This window comes from Balaenoptera musculus, chromosome 4 (assembly GCF_009873245.2).
Source record: "Balaenoptera musculus isolate JJ_BM4_2016_0621 chromosome 4, mBalMus1.pri.v3, whole genome shotgun sequence".
NCBI classification, from domain to species: domain Eukaryota; kingdom Metazoa; phylum Chordata; class Mammalia; order Artiodactyla; family Balaenopteridae; genus Balaenoptera; species Balaenoptera musculus.
In genome coordinates this window covers 23,601,017-23,619,778 of record NC_045788.1, presented here as the reverse complement: position 1 = coordinate 23,619,778, position 18,762 = coordinate 23,601,017, and positions in this window count along the sequence as shown.

Below are 18,762 nucleotides of genomic sequence, written 5' to 3'. Positions count from 1 at the left end.
CATTCCCATCCACAACATGGGATGAGAATGTTGGTTTCCTCACATCCTTGATAATGTTATTATATATGTTATTATAATCTCTTCCGTTTTTTCAAATCTCAAGGGTAAAAATGATATCACACTCATAAGAAGAATGAGAAATCTGCATACATGAGAACATTTAAAATCTGCATGTCAATAAAAAGACAACTTTAAAAAATTTTGAAAACCAGATTCAGAGAATATTTGCTGCAGATGTGACAACTGAAGTTCTCTAATTTGTGTTTCCTTAACAATTTAATGACTATTTATTGTTCTTTCATATTTTGATTGGCCACTTAACCTCTTCAGGTCTTTGGCTTATTTTTTAATTGATTGCTGATATTTTTTTTCACCAACTTTAGAAGTTCTTTATATGTTAGGAATGGTTTCTGAATTTTATCAATTCCTCTTCTAGGGACATATGTTTATTATAACATAGGATTCTTTACTTTTAATTAGTTGATGCAGTATATTGAATAATGTTGATATATTTCTTAAGACTGAGTCATCTTTGCATGTGACTGCAGGACATTTTTCTCAATCCACTTTTAGATTCAATTTCCAGTTATTTTATTTTGAATATCTCTATATAGAGATATATGGTTTTTCTTTGTTTATGCATTTTATTTTTAAGCTTTTTTCTACATATATACATTTATAAAAATACCTAATCATAATCATAACTTTTTGCATCTTTTGTTCCTTTTTTGCTTTGCTATTCGCAACCTCCTTCTCCTCATCACCCACATCATTCTTTGTCCACCCTCACCTTTACCTCCATGCCCATATGGCCAGGTTAAAAATACATTGTGCATCCTTCCATATTTGTTCTTCAAGCTGATGTAATCTTATAAATGCAGATATGTGTATATGTAGATATATTTTTAAATTTTTTATTGAAATATAGTTGATTTACATTTTGAGTTTATTTTTGTGTATGGTGTTAGGAAATGTTCTAATTTCATTCTTTTACATGTAGCAGTCCAATTTTCCCAGCACCACTTATTGAAGAGGTTGTCTTTTCTCCATTGTATATTCTTGCCTCCTTTGTCAAAGATAAGGTGACCATATGTGTGTGAGTTTATCTCTGGGCTTTCTATCCTGTTCCATTGATCTATATTTCTGTTTTTGTGCCAGTACCATACTGTCTTGATTACTGTAGTTTTGTAGTATAGTCTGAAGTCAGGGAGGCTGATTCCTCCACTCCGTTTTTCTTTCTCAATATTGCTGTAGCTATTCAGGGTCTTTTGTGTTTCCATACAAATTGTGACATTTTTTGTTCTAGTTCTGTGAAAAATGCCATTGGTAATTTGATAGGGATTACATTGAATCTGTAGATTGCTTTGGGTAGTATAGTCATTTTCACAATGTTGATTCTTCCAATCCAAGAACATGGTATATCTTTCCATCTGTTTGTATCATCTTTGATTTCTTTCATCAGTGCTTATAGTTTTCTGCATACAGGTCTTTTGCCTCCTTAGGTAGGTTTATTCCTAGGTATTTTATTCTTTTTGTTGCAATGGTAAATGAGAGTGTGTCCTTGATTTCTCTTTATGATTTTTTGTTGTAGGTGTATAGGAATGCAAGAGATTTCTGTGCACTAATTTTGTATCCTGCTACTTTACCAAATTCATTGATTAGCTCTAGTAGTTTTCTGGTGGCATCTTTAGGATTTTCTATGTATATCATGTCATCTGCAAACAGTGACAGTTTTACTTCTTCTTTTCCAATTTAGATTCCTTTTATTTCTCTTTCTTCTCTGATTGCCATGGTTAAAACTTCCAAAACTATGTTGAATAATAGTGGTGAGAGTGGGCACCCTTGTCTTGTTCCTGATCTTAGAGGAAATACTTTCAGTTTTTCACCATTGCGAATGATGTTTGCTGTGGTTTTGTCGTATATGGCCTTTATTATGTTGAGGTAGGTTCCCTCTATGCCCACTTTCTGGAGAGTTTTTATCATAAATGGATGTTGAATTTTGTCAAAAGCTTTTTCTGCAGCTATTGAGATTATCATATGGTTTTTATCCTTCAGTTCGTTAATATGGTGTATCACATTGATTGATTTGCATATATTGAAGAATCCTTGCATTCCTGGGATAAACCCCACTTGATCATGGTATATGATCCTTTTAATGTGCTGTTGGATTCTGTTTGCTAGTATTTTGTTGAGGATTTTTGCATCTGTGTTCATCAGTGATATTTCAGGTGTACAGCAAAGTGATTCAATTATACATACATGTATATATATATGTAATAACCTTTTCCATTATAGGTTATTACAAGATATTGAGTATAGTTTCCTGTGCTGTATGGTAGATCCTTGTCAGTTATCTTTTTTTTAAACATATTTATTTATTTGGCTGGGCAGGGTCTTAGTTGCGGCATGCGGGATCTTTTTTTTTTTTTAGTTGCAGCACTTGGGATCTAGTTCCCTGACCAGGGATCAAAGCCAGTCCCCCTGCATTGGCAGCCCAGAGGCTTAACCACTGGACCACCAGAGAAGTCCCTTGGTTACCTATTTTATAAATAGTAGTGTGTATATTTTAATCCCAAACTCCAAATTTATTCTTCCCCACCCCTTCCCCTTTGGTAACCATAAGTTTGTTTTCTATGTCTACAAGTCTATTTCTGTTTTGTAAATAAGTCATTTGTACCATTTTTTTTAAAATTCCACACATAAGCGATATCATATGATATTTGTCTTTCTCTGCCTGACTTACTTCACTTATTATGATAATCTCTAGATCCATCCATGTTACTGCAAATGGCATTATTTCATTCTTTTTTTATGGCTGAGTAGTATTCCACTGTGTGTATATACCACATCTTCTTTATGCATTCATCTGTCAATGGACACTTAGGTTGCTTCCATGTCTTAGCTATTGTAAATAGTGCTGCTATGAACATTGGGGTGCATGTATCTTTTTGAATTAGAGTTTTCTCCAGATATATGCCCAAGAGTGGGATCACTGGATCATATGGTAACATTTTTGTTTTGTTTTTTTTTAAGATTTATTATTTGTTTATTTAATTTATTTTTTGGCTGCGTCAGGTCTTAGTTGCGGCATGCAGGATCTTTCGTTGTGGCGTGCAGGCTTCTCTCTTGTTGTGGTGTGTGGGTTTTCTCTTCTCTAGTTGTGGTGCACAGGCTCCAGGGCGCATGGGCTCTGTAGTTGTGGCGCACGGGCTTAGTTGCCCCACGGCATGTGGGATCTTAGTTCCCTGACCAGGGATCGAACCCGCGTCCCCTGCATCTCAAGGCGGATTCTCTCCCACTGGACCACCAGGGAAGTCCCTATTTTTAGTTTTTTAAGGAACCTCCATACTATTTTCCATAGTGGCTGCAGCAATTTATATTCCCACTATATGTATATGTTTTTAAATTTGTCTTCCTAGGGATTTTTCTTTGTGGGGGGAGGCAGGGTTAACGGGAGTGGAGAAGGCTCTTTGAATCTATGGATTTTTTTTATTAGTTCTGGAATTTCACACAAACACACAAATTCCAAGAAACAGACAACCATCAGGCAAAAATAGTAAATATACTAGGAAATAAGGCACCATGAGCAAGATCCAGCAGAAAGAGTAGATGTCAATAAAGGACTCCAAACACCTCATATTGGATATATCAAACACAAAATATGAAATAACTACTTTTAACTATTTTAGAAAAATACAACAAGCTTGAAAAACTGGGCAGGCAATACAAAATCATTTAAAAATGTCAAAGAGACTTAAAGACCATTTGAAACTTATAAGAATGAAAAATATAGTAATGAAATTTAAAAATCAATGGAAGATTTCCATTTATGACAATATGGTTACCAAGATATTTTGGACCACTCTCCCACTGAAAATAACAAAAAATACTGGCTAAATTAGAAAAAAAATTATGTCTTAAAGACATCAAAGAGCTAACAAAGTAGTAAGAAATAATCAAGCCAAAATCTAGGTCCAAGTGGAAACACAGAAAAATAAGCATAGTTATGAATCCAGTAGTTATTTATTCAAGGTAATTTCTAAATGTACTCTTACTTTGTGTGTAATGTACTCTTACTTTTCTAAATGTACTCTTACTTTGGGCATTGCCTCATAACCTAATGTCGTGATAACCCTATGAACAAGGACTCAACACTGAATAGCTGTCCCGTACACCCTGGGGATTCTCAACAAGTGTGCTTATCTGGAAAGGGGCCAATTGGGAGGGTGCTTTCCTGGGCATCTCAGAATTAGACCTATCACTTGAAAGTCTAGACCCCAGACAGCCAACCTTGCTGAACCAGCACAATGATAGGCATGCAAATCCTTAGCTAACAATATCAAAGTTGAATGGGATTGGGGTAAGGAGAGCACATGATAATTGGAAAGGATAAGCTAGCCTGTCACTCTTCCTTCATGCTTTACCCGCAACAAAGAGGGCAGTGGAGAGGGCATGATGCTTAGCCTCAGATCCAGGAGGAGCCAGGTGGCAGAGCTAAGTTCAGACCTGCAGTCCTTTCCGTACTGTGGTCACCACATGACTATTGCCTGCCACAATCTCCTTGCCTGCAGCAGATGCACTGGACTAAATTCAACTTTGCACACGCCCCACTCTAACCATCTGTTTGTTATTGCTCAGAGCTCTGATAACACTTATTGCCGGTACTCCTGCATCAGTCAGGGTGCTTCTGGCTTCGAGGAATAGGAAGTCCAGCTCAGATGGGCTTAGACAATAAAAGGGGATGTTCTCGCTAAAATTTTTAGAGAGGATTCTCAGTTTAAGCACTAAGATGGATTCCAACTGACTTAGGAAATAACAAATTTGTTGATAGGAAGGAATATTGGGTAGCTCAAAGGCCAGGTAGAAAGAACCACAGCCAAAATTAGGCTACAGAACTATTTTGTTAAAGACAGTGCGCTACATCTGACCCAAGTTTCCATTCTGTCCTGGGCTGTTAGCTTCTTATCACCCGGTCAAGTGCTGATGTGCTGATCACTTCCTTCTGAAATAGCAAACAAATAAACAAAACAATAATAAGCTGTTTTCCATGAACAAGAAATCCTCAGGAACAAGGACCTAATTTATCTTGATCTCTATCTATCCTCCTGCCTAGAAAAATGCCAGGCCTAAGGTAGGTGCTTGGTAAAATGGGTTGAGTTCACGCACACACACACACACAAACACACACTTAAAATGATGAAAAAAATCATATGGTCTTTTCATGGTAAAAGCTCCAACTGGAATTTATCTACCTCAAGATAACAAGCATAAATGTAGCTTTGTTCAGCACCAATTTTTGCTCACAAAGAATTGATTTCCCTCATCGGGACTATAATGGGGGATGATATTCAGTGAGCAATAAGTGCCAGACGCTCAATTATCTCATTTAAAACCCATGACAACGCTATGACTTAAGTACTCTCTTATCCTTATTTAAAAGAAGAGGAAATTGAAGCTTAAACAGATGTAGTAACCTTTAAATGACGGCTAAATCTGGATTTTTAATCCCAGGTCACTTGACCCCAGAACTCTTGGATGAATCTTTGAAACTCTGGTCAGTTTCACAAAATAAAATGTATTAAAGTTGTATCTGAAACAACAATTACTCTTCTGAATATTATTTTTTCTTTTCTAGACTAGTCATTAGCATCCATAGGTTTAAGCAGGTTTTAAGGAACCAAAAGCTTTTCACTATATTGTAATCATTAAAAAAAATAAGGTTTGGGACTTCCCTGGTGGCGCAGTGGTTAAGAAGCCGCCTGCCAATGCAGGGGACACAGGTTCAAGCCCTGGTCCAGGAAGATCCCACATGCCGCAGAGCAACTAAGCCCGTGCGCCACAACTACTGGGCCTGCGCTCTAGAGCCCGCGAGCCACAACTACTGAGCCCGTGAGCCACAACTACTGAAGCCCGCACGCCTAGAGCCCGTGCTCCGCAACAAGAGAAGCCACCGCAATGAGAAGCCCGCGCACTGCAACGAAGAGTAACTCCTGCTCGCTGCAACTAGAGGAAGCCCGGGCGCAGCAACAAAGATCCAACGCAGCCAATGAATAAATAAATAAAATTAAAAAAAAAAAGTTTACAAGACAGCTTGCTAGTAAGCAGCAGAGAAAAAATAGAAGTGAACTCTTCCAGATCAGAGGCTATTCTTTGCACCGTGAGTCCATGTTTGTTTTCATTTTAGTTTCCAGCTTTGAAATTCCCTTTTTTCACTCTAGTTTTCCTTCTTTTTCTCTGTGGTAATGGTTTAATTATTTTTTTGTGTCCATAAAACAATGTCTGAGCATTGTGACAGTTTTGCTGCAGTCAGCATTCTTTGTCTGAGTCTGAGTTCCCTGGAAATTAGAGCCTGAGGCAAATTTTACATTCTGAAGCTTTACTGGAAGAAGGCAAACCCGGGGAAGCAAGAGTGAAGGGGAACAGGGCACTGAGGCAGGAGGAAGGGGAAGCAGACCGAAGGTGATCTTTGGCTGAGCTGGCCCCCCGCACTTCCCTAGAAGACACAGTTGGTTGCTCAGTCATGTAGGAAATTTCCAGAGACCACGTGGAATCATTTCTTAGAAGACTCCTTTGGGGAGAGGATGGAGAAAAATCATCCATGGATTCTTTTCCATCCTCTCAGTGGTTGAAATGTTTTTTTGATTTTTTTATTGAAGTAGAATTGATGTACAATATTATCTAAGTTACAGGTGTACAGTATAGTGATCCACAATCTTTAAAGGTTATACTCCATTTACAATTATTATAAAATATTGGCTATATTCCCTGTGTTGTACAATATATCCTTGTAGCTTATTTTATACATAATAGTTTGTACCTCTTAATCCCCTACCCCTATATTGCCCCTCTCCGCTTCCCTCTCCCCACTGGTAACCAATAGTTTGTTCTCTATAAGATGTGGTATACACACACACACACACACACACACACACACACACACACACACAATGGAATACTACTCAGCCATCAAAAAGAATGAAATTTTGCCATTTGCAACAATATGGATGGACTTGGAGGGTATTATGCTAAGTGAAATACGTCAGACAGAGAAAGACAAATACTGTATGATATCACTTATATGTGGAATTTAAAAAATAATGCTAGTGTATAATAACACTAAATATAACAAAAAAGAATCAGTGGTTAACACTTACTTCACTGGGGTATTAACATCCTGCACTTCCGGCATTGTTTGCAGGCTCCTCCTGGCAGCCCTGAAGAAACAGCAGTGGCATCTGCCACCTGTGAGCAGGGACAAGCCCGGGACCTCCCCTTTCTGCCTGCAGCCCGCAGCATCTGGGCCCTCTCAAGCCAGTGTGCCTCCAGTGGTTCTGTTGTATCTTGTACCTCCGTGGTGACGGGGAGGGTCCAGGGTGGGAAAGAAGGGGCTGCAGTGTGAGGTTTGAGGCCGGGTGATAACTGGCTGTACCACGGTGACCTGGGAGACCCGGAGCAGCTAGACGATGGGCCCAGCTGGCTGAGCAGGAAGAGCGTGACGACAGCATGGCTTCTGCAGAGGTGGAGTTTCATGAGCTTCCCTACGACGATGGTCAAAACGACCTCTTTGTGGCTCCAAAGAAGGTGATTTTCCTGGGGGGTCTTGAGAAAACCGCGGCTGAGCCTAAGAAACTCAGTCTGTCCGAAACATCCTCACACGTCTCCTTGTGCACATACACGAGATTTCCCTTGGGTGTATATTTAGAAGTGAATGGCTAATTTAAAAAAAAAAAAAAACAAAATTTTGCCATTTGCAAACATGCATGGACTTCGGAGGGCATTATGCTAAGTAAAATAAGTCAGACAGAGAAAGACAAATACTCTATGATATCACTTATATGTGGAATCTAAAAAATATGACAAACTAGTGACTATAACAAAAAAGAAGCAGACTCACAGATATAGAGAACAAACTAGTGGTTACCAGTGGGGAGGAGGGGGAGGGGAATGCAGAAGTGGGGGAGTGGGAGGCACAAATTATTGGGTGTAAGATAGGCTGCAGGGATGTATTGTACAACACAGGGAAAATAGCCAATACTTTGTAATAACTGTAAATAGAGTGTAACCTTTAAAATTGTATAAAAATAAATTTTTTTAAAAAGAGAAGTGAATGGCTGGATCGTTGGGAATGTCTATCTTCAACTGTACCAGGTATTGTCATATTACGCTCCTAAATAATTACTTCTTACTGATTTGGTCTCATTCTTTTCCTGTCCTATGGATATGTCTAAAACTCATCTACCGTTTAATAAATTCACCCTGGAGTGAGGGGAATCACTGAATATACCTTCCACAATGTCCCCCTGCTTACAGAAATCTCTTGCCAAACTCATAGGGAAACTGAAAATATGAATTAAATGATGTCTGTGAGGTATTTTGAACTCGGAGAAGCTATTTAAATCCACATTAATTTTCAAACCAAAATTCCCCATTGTTTCCAGGAGAGGGCACAAATTCGTTTTACGTTTATTCTTAGTGCTTTCCACCAGCCTCCCTAACCTCACGCCACAGGCAAACATGCCCGTCTGCACGCATACACACCCTGACTCCTATTTCGCACTCACCCAATAGACACACAGCCTCTGCCATCATCTCAGAGTCTATGATAAGCAGCCTTGGGCAGGCTCCTCACCCGGCTGCAAGATCCAGAGGGTGTTCAGGGGCTTCTTGAGGCTCCCACAGCTGGGAACTGGCCTGGAACAGAGAGGCAGGGAGGGTCTTACCAATTAAATACATGTGGCTTTAAGTTATAGTTCCTATATTAATTTTCCTCACTTCCTCTGCCATTGGTGTTCCAAGAGTAGTCACACGAATCGTCCCAGGCAATAAGGGAGTGAATAGTCTGTAGAGAGATTTAAAACAATAATAAAACAGACTAAGTTGGTCTGCTTTTACATAGTCCCACACTGGCAATTCTACACAATGTCAGATACAATGTGAAATACTCTTCCTCTCCCAAAATCTTTTGTTTGTCTAAATTCTGAAAAAGTTCTGTGGTTACTATTCAACTTTGTAATAAGTAAAATTAGCACATTTTGTCACTTATCGTTCAATAAACATTGTATTCTACCCGGAAGTTAACTCACAGAAGCCTTCGCATAACTGGACTAATCTACACGAGTTTGTTTGATAGCTTAGTTGCTAATGGTTTGGAATCATTCATGCTTGCTTTGGGCACATTTCATGTCTCCAATTCCGGCGGAGTTCTCTGCTTTTGCATTTACACACTAGATCTGAAATAAGAGGCAGTCTTGATTATAACAGAACTTGAGCTACTTCAATTCTCTCATTCGGTTTAATTCTCTCATTATTCTGTGACCACTTGGAGCTTTAATTTGTGATTAAAATTTTAAAGTGAAACAGTGCAGACTGCAAGGTGGAACATTTTTGTCTGATAAAAATAGAAATTAGTTCATACGTGAAATTTAACAGCATTTGAACAATACCTTTAAAAATTGAAATTGATTCCTTTTTAGTTGTCATTTTCCTTATTTGCTGTTTAATTACTATTCACCTGCCATGTTATTAGTTTCTGTGGCAGACTAATATGTAGGTATATTTTCCCCCTCCGTTTGAAAAATAGTAATGTAATTAAAAAGTAGTAATCCATTACTTTTCCCCCTTTTTTGATCCTGGAATCCTTTATTTTATTACTTATTTATTTTTATTGGCATGATTATACATACAAAGTTCAATAAAAGAAAAATGTCACAGTGGGTTTTTTTCTGTTCATATTATTTTTCTCATTGTATTACTATTACTGAAAATAAGGTATAAAGGAGGATCTGTAAACCAATGCCGTGCTCTGTGTGTCAGATACACAGGGCACACCACTGCCCCCCCAGAGCTAAGAGCCAGGGGTCGGGGAGAGCTGCCAGGGGATGGGGAGAGCTGCCCTGGCTGACAAGGCTTCCCCCTGCCTGTGTGCCTGTTTCTGAGCGTTTAGCGCGAGCGTTCCCAGCATGAGATGGGACCCCATTGAGAGCAGACATGGTGTATTTTGCTTCTTTTGCATCCTCCCCATGGTTACCCCCAGCAGTGCCGGAGTCTCCACAGTGGCAGACTGACCAATTGACTGCAAGGTCAAGACTCAAAACACTATTCTGAGGAAATTTTAAATGGCCAAGGAGTTAAAATTCAATAAAACAAGATAGCATTTTTTATTCTCTTCTTACCCTCTTTCGGATTTCTTTTGTAAGGGAGGGCTACTCACTAGAAAATAAAATGCTTAACTTATCAAAAGATACTATACCTGATACTAATCTTTGCCAAATTTTAATAATGTATGGCTCATTTATATAACTGATGGAAGGGGGGTGGGGAATACATCTAACTATGTGTTAGAATTACCAAAGGTTCTATTCAAAGTAGGAAAAGAGGGAAAATGTAACTTTTAAAGGGTCTGAGCAGCTCAGATAAGATGTTCTTTCATCTGAAGATTACATAATGCAGACTCGGTCTGTAAGTAAAGACTTCAGAGCCCAGAGAACACAAGACTTCTGTCCGGTGTCACAGGAGGGGGAGAGCCAGGACAAGGAGTCAGCAACACTGACTTTTATCCCAGCCTCTTTTTCTATATGACTGAGCTTCTGAAGTACAAGAAAATGGCTCTTTACCTGTTTATTGTATCAACTTGCTTAAAGTAAGATAGGTGCTCCAGAATTATAGCTGTTTATGGTAACCACAGACTAAACAATGAAACAGAAACTTGTAACGCTATCCTTACATTGGCAAATAACAAGATACTGATTAAAGAAGATTTGAGGGATACTTTTAAGAACCACTTATTATAGCACATACATTTACAAAGTAGAATTAATAAATATTTATTGATCATCCACCACGTACGTGACCTGAGTTATTTCCTATAGAGACTACTGAATGAATAAATAATAGACACACTTGCATAACACTCACCATATGCCAGTCTCTGCTCTAAATGCTTTGCATTCATTAACACATCACTCTTCACAGCAACCTGCTATTATCATCATGCCCATTCTACAGATGAGGAAATTAAGACACAGAGAACTTCACCAAGATCAAGCAGCTAATAAGTAGATCCTCTACTAATCTGATCACCTGGCACCATAGGCTGTACAAACTGTGATCCACTTCTTGCCTCAAGGGACATAAATATAGGAAAGGTGAAGGGCAGTGCAGATTTAAAGAACAGTTAAGGAAGACTCTGATGTGCACCAGGCAGTACACAGAGCTGAGGGAGTGGTAAATCAGAGCTCTTTGGGCCCAAGTGGCAGAAACGAAATTAGAAATAGCTTTTAAAGAACGAAATAATGCCATTTGCAGCAACATGGATGCAACTAGAGATTGTCACACTATAAAGTCAGAAAGAGAAAGACAAGTACCGTATGATATTACTTATATGTGGAATCTAAACTATGACACAAATGAACCTACCTTGAAACAGAAACAGAATCACGGACATAGAGAAAGACTGGTGGTTGCCAAGGGGGAGGGGGCTTGGGGAGGGATGGAGTGGGAGATTGGGGTTAGCAGCTGTAAGCTTTTATATATAGAATGGATAAACAACAAGGTCCTACTGTATAGCACAGAGAACTATATTCAATATGCTATGACAGGGACTTCCCTGGTGGCGCAGTGGTTAAGAATCTGCCTGCCAATGCAGGAGACACAGATTCGAGCCCTGGTCTGGGAAGATCCCACATGCTGCGGAGCAACTAAGCCCGTGCGCCACAACTACTGAAGCCCGCGCACCTAGAGCCCGTGCTCCGCAACAAGAGAAGCCACCGCAGTGAGAAGCCCGCGCACTGCAACGAAGAGTAGCCCCCGCTCACTGCAACTAGAGGAAGTCCGCATGCAGCAACGAAGGCCCAACACAGCCAAAAATAAATAAAAATAAATTAATTTAAAAAAAAACTCTATGACAAACTGTAATGGAAAAGAATATATTTTAAAAAGGAATATGCATATATATCTGAATCACTTTGCTGTACAGCGGTAATTAACACAACATTGTAGATCAACTATACTTCAATTTAAGAAAGAGAAAGGAATAGCTTTTATAAAAAGGAAGAAAGAAAGAAAAGGAAACGTTATTTATTCAATACTTGCTGTCCATACATGTTGTTACGGGCTAAATTTGGGGTCCCTACCCCACCTCAAAATTCATATATTGAAAACTTAACACCCAGTACCTCAGAATGTGACTGTGTCTGAAGAGGGGGGCTTTAAAGAGGTAATTAAGGTAAAATGAGGTCATTAGGGTAGGCCCTCATCCAATCCGACTGGTGTCCTTATAGGAAGAGGAGATTCTGACACAGACAGACACAGAGGGAAGACCATGTGAAGACACTGGAAGAAGACAGCCATCTCTAAGCCAAGGAGAGAGGCTTCCGAAGGAACCAACTCTGCTGACATCTTCATCTCAGACTTTCTAGGCTCCAGAACCATGAGGAAATAAATTTCTGATGTTTAAGCTAGGTACTTTGTTATGGCAGCCCTAGAAAACTAATATAGAAAGATACTGGGTAGCCTATAGAATTGAAGGAAGAGTTACCGGAACCAGTCAAAGCCAGTAACCTCCAGGACTAGATCCAGGGCCTCAACACACACACACACACACACACACACACACACACACACACACAAAATCTCTCTCATCTGTGTTTGACTTCATTCTTTTCTTCTAACTGCTTTTCTCTCCCAGCTTCAGAATATAAAAGTGTCAAGGATGGACACAACTGACCCAATTTGGGTTGCATGTCTAACACTAGACCAATCAGTTAATTCTCCTCTTTCAGTGCGGAGTCTCTGTACACCCTTGGCTGGTCCATATCCCTGAGTCTGGAGCCTCCTCTGGTTCACTTTCCCCAAAGAGTAAACCTGGTTTCTACTGGGGTGGGAGAAAGGCAGTCATTTGGCTGTGGAGAGAAGGAATTTGGGGATCTGACTGCCCCTTCAAAAGACTGTCCATGAACCTCCTGTTTGCAGCCCTGCCTCCTACCCTCTCTTTCAGAAGATCTGTGCCCCCAATCCCAGGGCCTTTCTGGGGTGCGGTGCCATGAACGGGCTTCCTTCTTAACAGTTCCCCATCTAGAGACGCCGGGGTTGCCGTTTTCTCAGCTCTGCTGGGTTACTCACCACTCACCTGGTCCCCGTTTCTGTTCCCATAGAGTTGACACTGACTCCACCTCTTCCCTCTGTCCTTGTGGACTTGGGCCATTTTAGCTTGCTTGCTGTCATTTTAGTGGCGTTTTGGAAGGGATCAAAGAAAAGTGCATGTTTTTAAACAGCAGTGTTTAACCAGAAGTCTATTCTGGGGATTTTCAACTACTCCTCTCTGAACATGCCGCAGTGGCTGCCTTCCGGCTTGGGAGTAGGGGGTGGAGGTGGTGGGATAGAGGACAGAGAGGAGGAGGGAAGCGTGGGCAGGCTGTGGACCCCACGCCTGCATCAAGCAGAAAATCTCTGCCTTTTTCTGTTTTATATTTCGGGGCTTCTCCGATTTCATTTGGACAAAAAGCCTTTAACTAAAAATAGAAAACCTTTAAAACCACTGCACAAAACAAGGCTGTCTCCTACATATTTTACAGAGTTGTAATCATAGTGTACACCCAGTTTGGTATTCTGGTTTTGTTTATTTATTTATTTTACATTACACTGCATTATAAACATGTATTCATATTTCTGTAGCTTTTTCATTACCAGTTTCTTAACCCAGTGCCTGGCACATGATAAATCCTTAGTAAATAGTGATTGAATGAGTGAATGAATGAATGGTAATATTTAATAGCTGCTGTTTCTAATTTTTTCATTATTGTAGTAATAACTTCTGCTGAGTTCATGCATTCATTCACCTAACACGTATTTGTTGAATACCTACTATGTGCCATGCACTGGCGAATGGTGCTGGGAATAAGGCAATGAATAAGATAGACATGGTCCTTTCCACAACAAGTTTACAGTCCAAAAGAGGAACATGGCAAGTGAGTTGACAATCACAGTACAGAAGCATAAACACTATAGCAAACAAAAAGGACTAACCAAAAACTGGAGCACTTAATAGGGGCCACTAACCTAGACTTGAAAGCCTGAGAAGGTTCCCTGGAGGAAGAGACCCAGGAAAATCATTTAAAAAGCAAACAGGATGCGACAGGTGCAGAAGGGAAGATAAATGCTCCATGCAGAGGAAGCAGCAGGTGCATGGCTGGGCACAGAGGAGACCATGGCACATCCCAGGACCTGGAAGAGGTTCAAGGTGACGGGAGGGCAGGGTGCACGTAAGTGAAAGCCCAGGGATGAACGGAAAGGCAGACAGGAGCCAGAGAATGAAAGATCTGATGGACTCCCTGCATTTGGCCTGCATCCCAAAGCATTAAGCACTCTTAGGGTAAAACCCACTTGCTGTTTCAGGGCCAGATCTGCAGATCCTGTAAGGCCTGTAAGCTATGATGAGTCTGCAGCTCATCCCTAAGAGTAATGGGTACCATTAAGGGGACAATATTTTCACTGCAAAAAAGAAAAAAACCCCAATATGATGGCAACATGAAGAATGGACGCAGGGAAAAGGAAGACCACTTGGGACTAGCAGAGAATATAAGAGAACGGCAATGGGGATGAAGAGAGGTAGATGGGTTCAAGGAACAGGCACAGGTAGAAGCAATAAGCCTTGGTGGCAGAATGTGGGGCATAAAGAAGAGGAAAGAGGCTCAGATGACGCTGGATTTCTGGCTCAGGTAACGTGTGGGGTGTGGCGCCATTTATTAAGACAGAGATCACAGGATAGGGGTAACCAACGAGTTCAGTTGGGCACATTGGGATTAAGGTGCCTGAAGAACCTCCAAGAGGAGTTGTCTGTAAAGTAAGTGGAAATGTAGCTCAGAAGCAGATGCGGATCTGGGTACCCATCCTCAGCACGGAAGTGGTAAGGGGGTGTGGAAACGAAGAGGAGCAGTGAGATCCGTCAGGAAGAGATGCGGAGAAGGGAGGAGGCATGTGATCAGATCCCCAAGGTGTCCTGATAGTTCAGGATGGGCAGAGGGAGATTAGCCTGCTAAGGAGCTGAGAAAGAGCTGCTCGAGGTGTTAGATGAAATCCAAGGAGGTGCTGGTTTATGGAGGCCGAGCGAAGACAGTGCAGGAGGAAGGGTCGTTGTGTCAACGCGATAGGGACCGCAAAATGGCATCAAGAATGTCACTGGTAGCACAGGGAACGATAGTCAATATCCTGAGATAAACCATAATGGAAAAGAATATGAAAAAGAATGTATATGTATGTATAACTGACTCACCTTGCTGTGCAGCAGAAACTGACCGACATTGTAGATCAACCAAACTTCAATAAAATAAATTAAAAAAAAAAAAAAAGAATGTCACTGGTGCACTCAATAAGGCAGTTCCAAGCAGAATGACAGGACAGAAGCCAGGCTGCAGTGGTTCAGAGCATCTGAATTTCAGACAAAGTATTTAGGTAAGACTTTCAAGAAATATGGCTGAAAGGGAGAAGAGAGAGATAAGACCTATCTGGAGGGGAAAAGAAGGTAAAAGAGACTTGAGCATGTTTGAATGCTACCATTGGCTCCCTATTACTACCTATTTAAAACCAAAACCAACCAACCAACCAACAAGACTCCCTAATCTACTTATTATTCAGGGCTCTCCAAAGTTTGATTCCAACCAGCTTTATTTTCTACTATCCCCTCACCATCACCCAGTGCTTCAGCCAAATAGGTTAGTTCCCCAAACGAATTGCACAATTCACCACCTCTTTTTCTTGCTTTATATTGTTCCCTCCCCTGAAATGTCCCTGTCACCTGGTCCAACCCTACCCACCTGTACCGCCTACACCTGGCTCTCAGGAAAGCCACGATGTTCCACCCTGAGACTCTCCACAGCTCACACTGCTTGTCCCACACTCAAGTCCCTTCTTTTCTTCTGTCCCTAAGTTGTTTGGATATTTCCCTCATGCCCCAACTTGACTATAAATTTCTTGAAAGCATGGGTTGTAGCTTACTTAGCACTTTGTAAGCTCTTTTTTATACAGTATGAGTTCAACAAATATGAATGAGTAAAAGTTCCAATGAACTTCATGGAAGTGTTTATCATACACAGTTGATGCCCTGCCAAGAGGTAAGCCTCACTCCAATCCTGTTCTGGGCCCCTGCATTTTCATTAAATAGTAACTCCCTGGGCATACACAATGTGCCGGGCATATCATCTGTTTTACTCATCAATCCTATGAGGTGGCTGCTATCATCACCCCATTTTATAGATGAGGAAATTAAGGCACAGAGAGGTTAGGTAACTTGCCCAAAGGTCACACAGCTAGTGAATGGCTGAAGCTAAACTCCAAATTCTGATCTCTTGACCCTTGGAGCTTGTGATCTTATCCAGGACAGCACATTGACCTTGCTGTGTTCTCTCTGCTCTCCTTGTTGACTTGAAGAGTGGAGAAAAGGAATTTTAAGAAATGTTTTAAAAGTGCTCTCAGTAACAGTCATATAAAAGATTGTAAAATATGCTACTTTAGAAAGTCCTTTCAGACTGGTAGAAAAGTCAGTGGATTCTGTCATTTTTTCCTTCTTTAAAATTTGGTAATGAGTAAATAGCATAAACAGTAGGAACCTCCAAAAAATAGCCAAGTAGAATATAGTCGGTGAGAAAGCAAGATATTGGAATACTAGAAAGAAGGGAAGTAGCTAGATAGGAGAAATATTCATTTATCTTGGCTTTTATCTGGCAACACTTAATATTTAATAAATTCTGAATGTTCAGCTCCCTGGCATGATTCTGAAAACAATTTTTTTTTAAAATTATATTTGTCAGTGAGTTTCCTAGGAACATTCTTTGGTGATGACACAAAATTTTGTGGCTTTAGTTTTCCAAACTTGTAAAAATGACTCTTTGCTTACATGATTTTGTTTTTCTAGTAGAGAAACATAAAACATAACAACTTATCACTGCCTGGAATGAGAACCCTGCCCTCATTCCTAGGTAGTGATCCAGAAGTTGGATTGTATTTTCTGTTTTCACCAACATGTTGGGGTCAGCCTTTTCCATTCATCTAATAACATTACTCATTATTTCTTGACAATAATTATTTAACAACTCATTTGTTTTTCTTTGGGATACCATTTCTAAGTAGATATTCATTATAATAAAATTAAAACATTGTTCAATTTCTGCTAATGGACTGTGGCATTCTTCATATTAGGAAAAGCTTCTATCTCTATGGCATTATAAAGATATTGAGTTCCAGGAATATTCTGAACAAAGTCAGAAACATCCAGTAATAGTTCCTCCTTTGGCCAGGTTCCCAGGAATGTCACTGTGTCTTTTCCCCAAATAATCTATTAGAATGCTGGTTCCTCATCTTTTAAAGATGTGCCGTCCATCCTTGTTTGATGTGAAAGATTTCTCTTTCGGTCTAACTCCCTTTCTTCTTTCTGACCACCTGTCCTCCATCAAAAAGTGCTTCATGAAACACTTTTAAAAATAAAAGTGAAATTAAAATAGCTGTGTTTTGAGAATTTTTTTCTCCACAAAATTCTAGGTCAGGCTTAGAGAATCAATTTCGGTCAAGATACTTTTATGACCCTTAGTGAATCCTTTTAGATTCACTAGCATCTAAAATTTTTATAACTGATTTACTATTTATTCCTGTTCACTTAATGAGAAATTTAGAAGTTGGTCAAAATAATTTTCTTAAATACAGGGTTTTAGAGAGGCACTCAATGTCCTGTTTTTATCCATGCAGCAGCTGGGCTTTATTCTCAGTTCCAAGCCCCAGGGTAGTGGGTGGAGTACATCCCATCAGGCAACTGGGTGAGGCCAAGGCAGGGATGAAAACCGGAGGGTGACCTGGAGTGGGTGCAACGTGGCTTACCTTAGCTGTGTTGTATCATGTAGAACATGCCACTGCAGTGCCGGCCAAAGGCAGACCAGGATTCAAACCCCAAAGAACCACTCTGTGACCTTGGGAAATTCCTTAACCAACATGAACCCCTGTTTTCTCATTCATAAAATGGAAAAACTGCTATATCCATCACGGTCCAGTCAGGAGACAGGAAACCATACCAGTTATCTGAACAGTGAGAATTTAATATATACATATACATAAAAAAGCAGTTAGCTAGGTATAATGTTGTTAACTAGGGGACTGAAAAGGTAGAAAGAAGACACTAAGAAATCACAGCAGTAGCAACTATGGGAAACAGCTACCTCCCCTAGAGGTGGGGAAGAGAGGAGGAGGGTGCAGGTGGGACGTAGGACCTCTGCAGGATGGGGCCCGTGTCTCCAAGGGGGTGTGATCAAGCTGCTTCTGCAAGTGAGGGGGGAAGTGCAACCTGGATTCAGACTGCCCCTGGAAGGGATGAATAAGCGTTGCTGACATGAGGCTCACAGGAACAAGAAGTAGATCCCGGCCCCCAGGGAAAGAGCACGTTCCTTCTCCCTCTTCCAGCCTTGTAGTCTCCCTCTGGTTTCCCCATTGGCAGAGCCCAACAAGGAGTAGCTGGTAAAGCAAAACTGTGGTCTGCAGAGTCCCAGACCCACAAAGCAGAGCAGACAGTGGTAGGTTTAGAACTGAGAGACAAAAACCAAGTAACTGGCACAAATATCACGTACGGCGCACTCACTTCATGCCACGCACAATGCCAAGTGCTTTACACGCATTACCTTATTGATCTTAACAACTTAGTGAAGTATCCCCATTTTACAGATGGTATGTTAGGAAGCTGGGTTTATCTGACTCCTTAACTCCTCTGCTGTACACAACCAGACATTG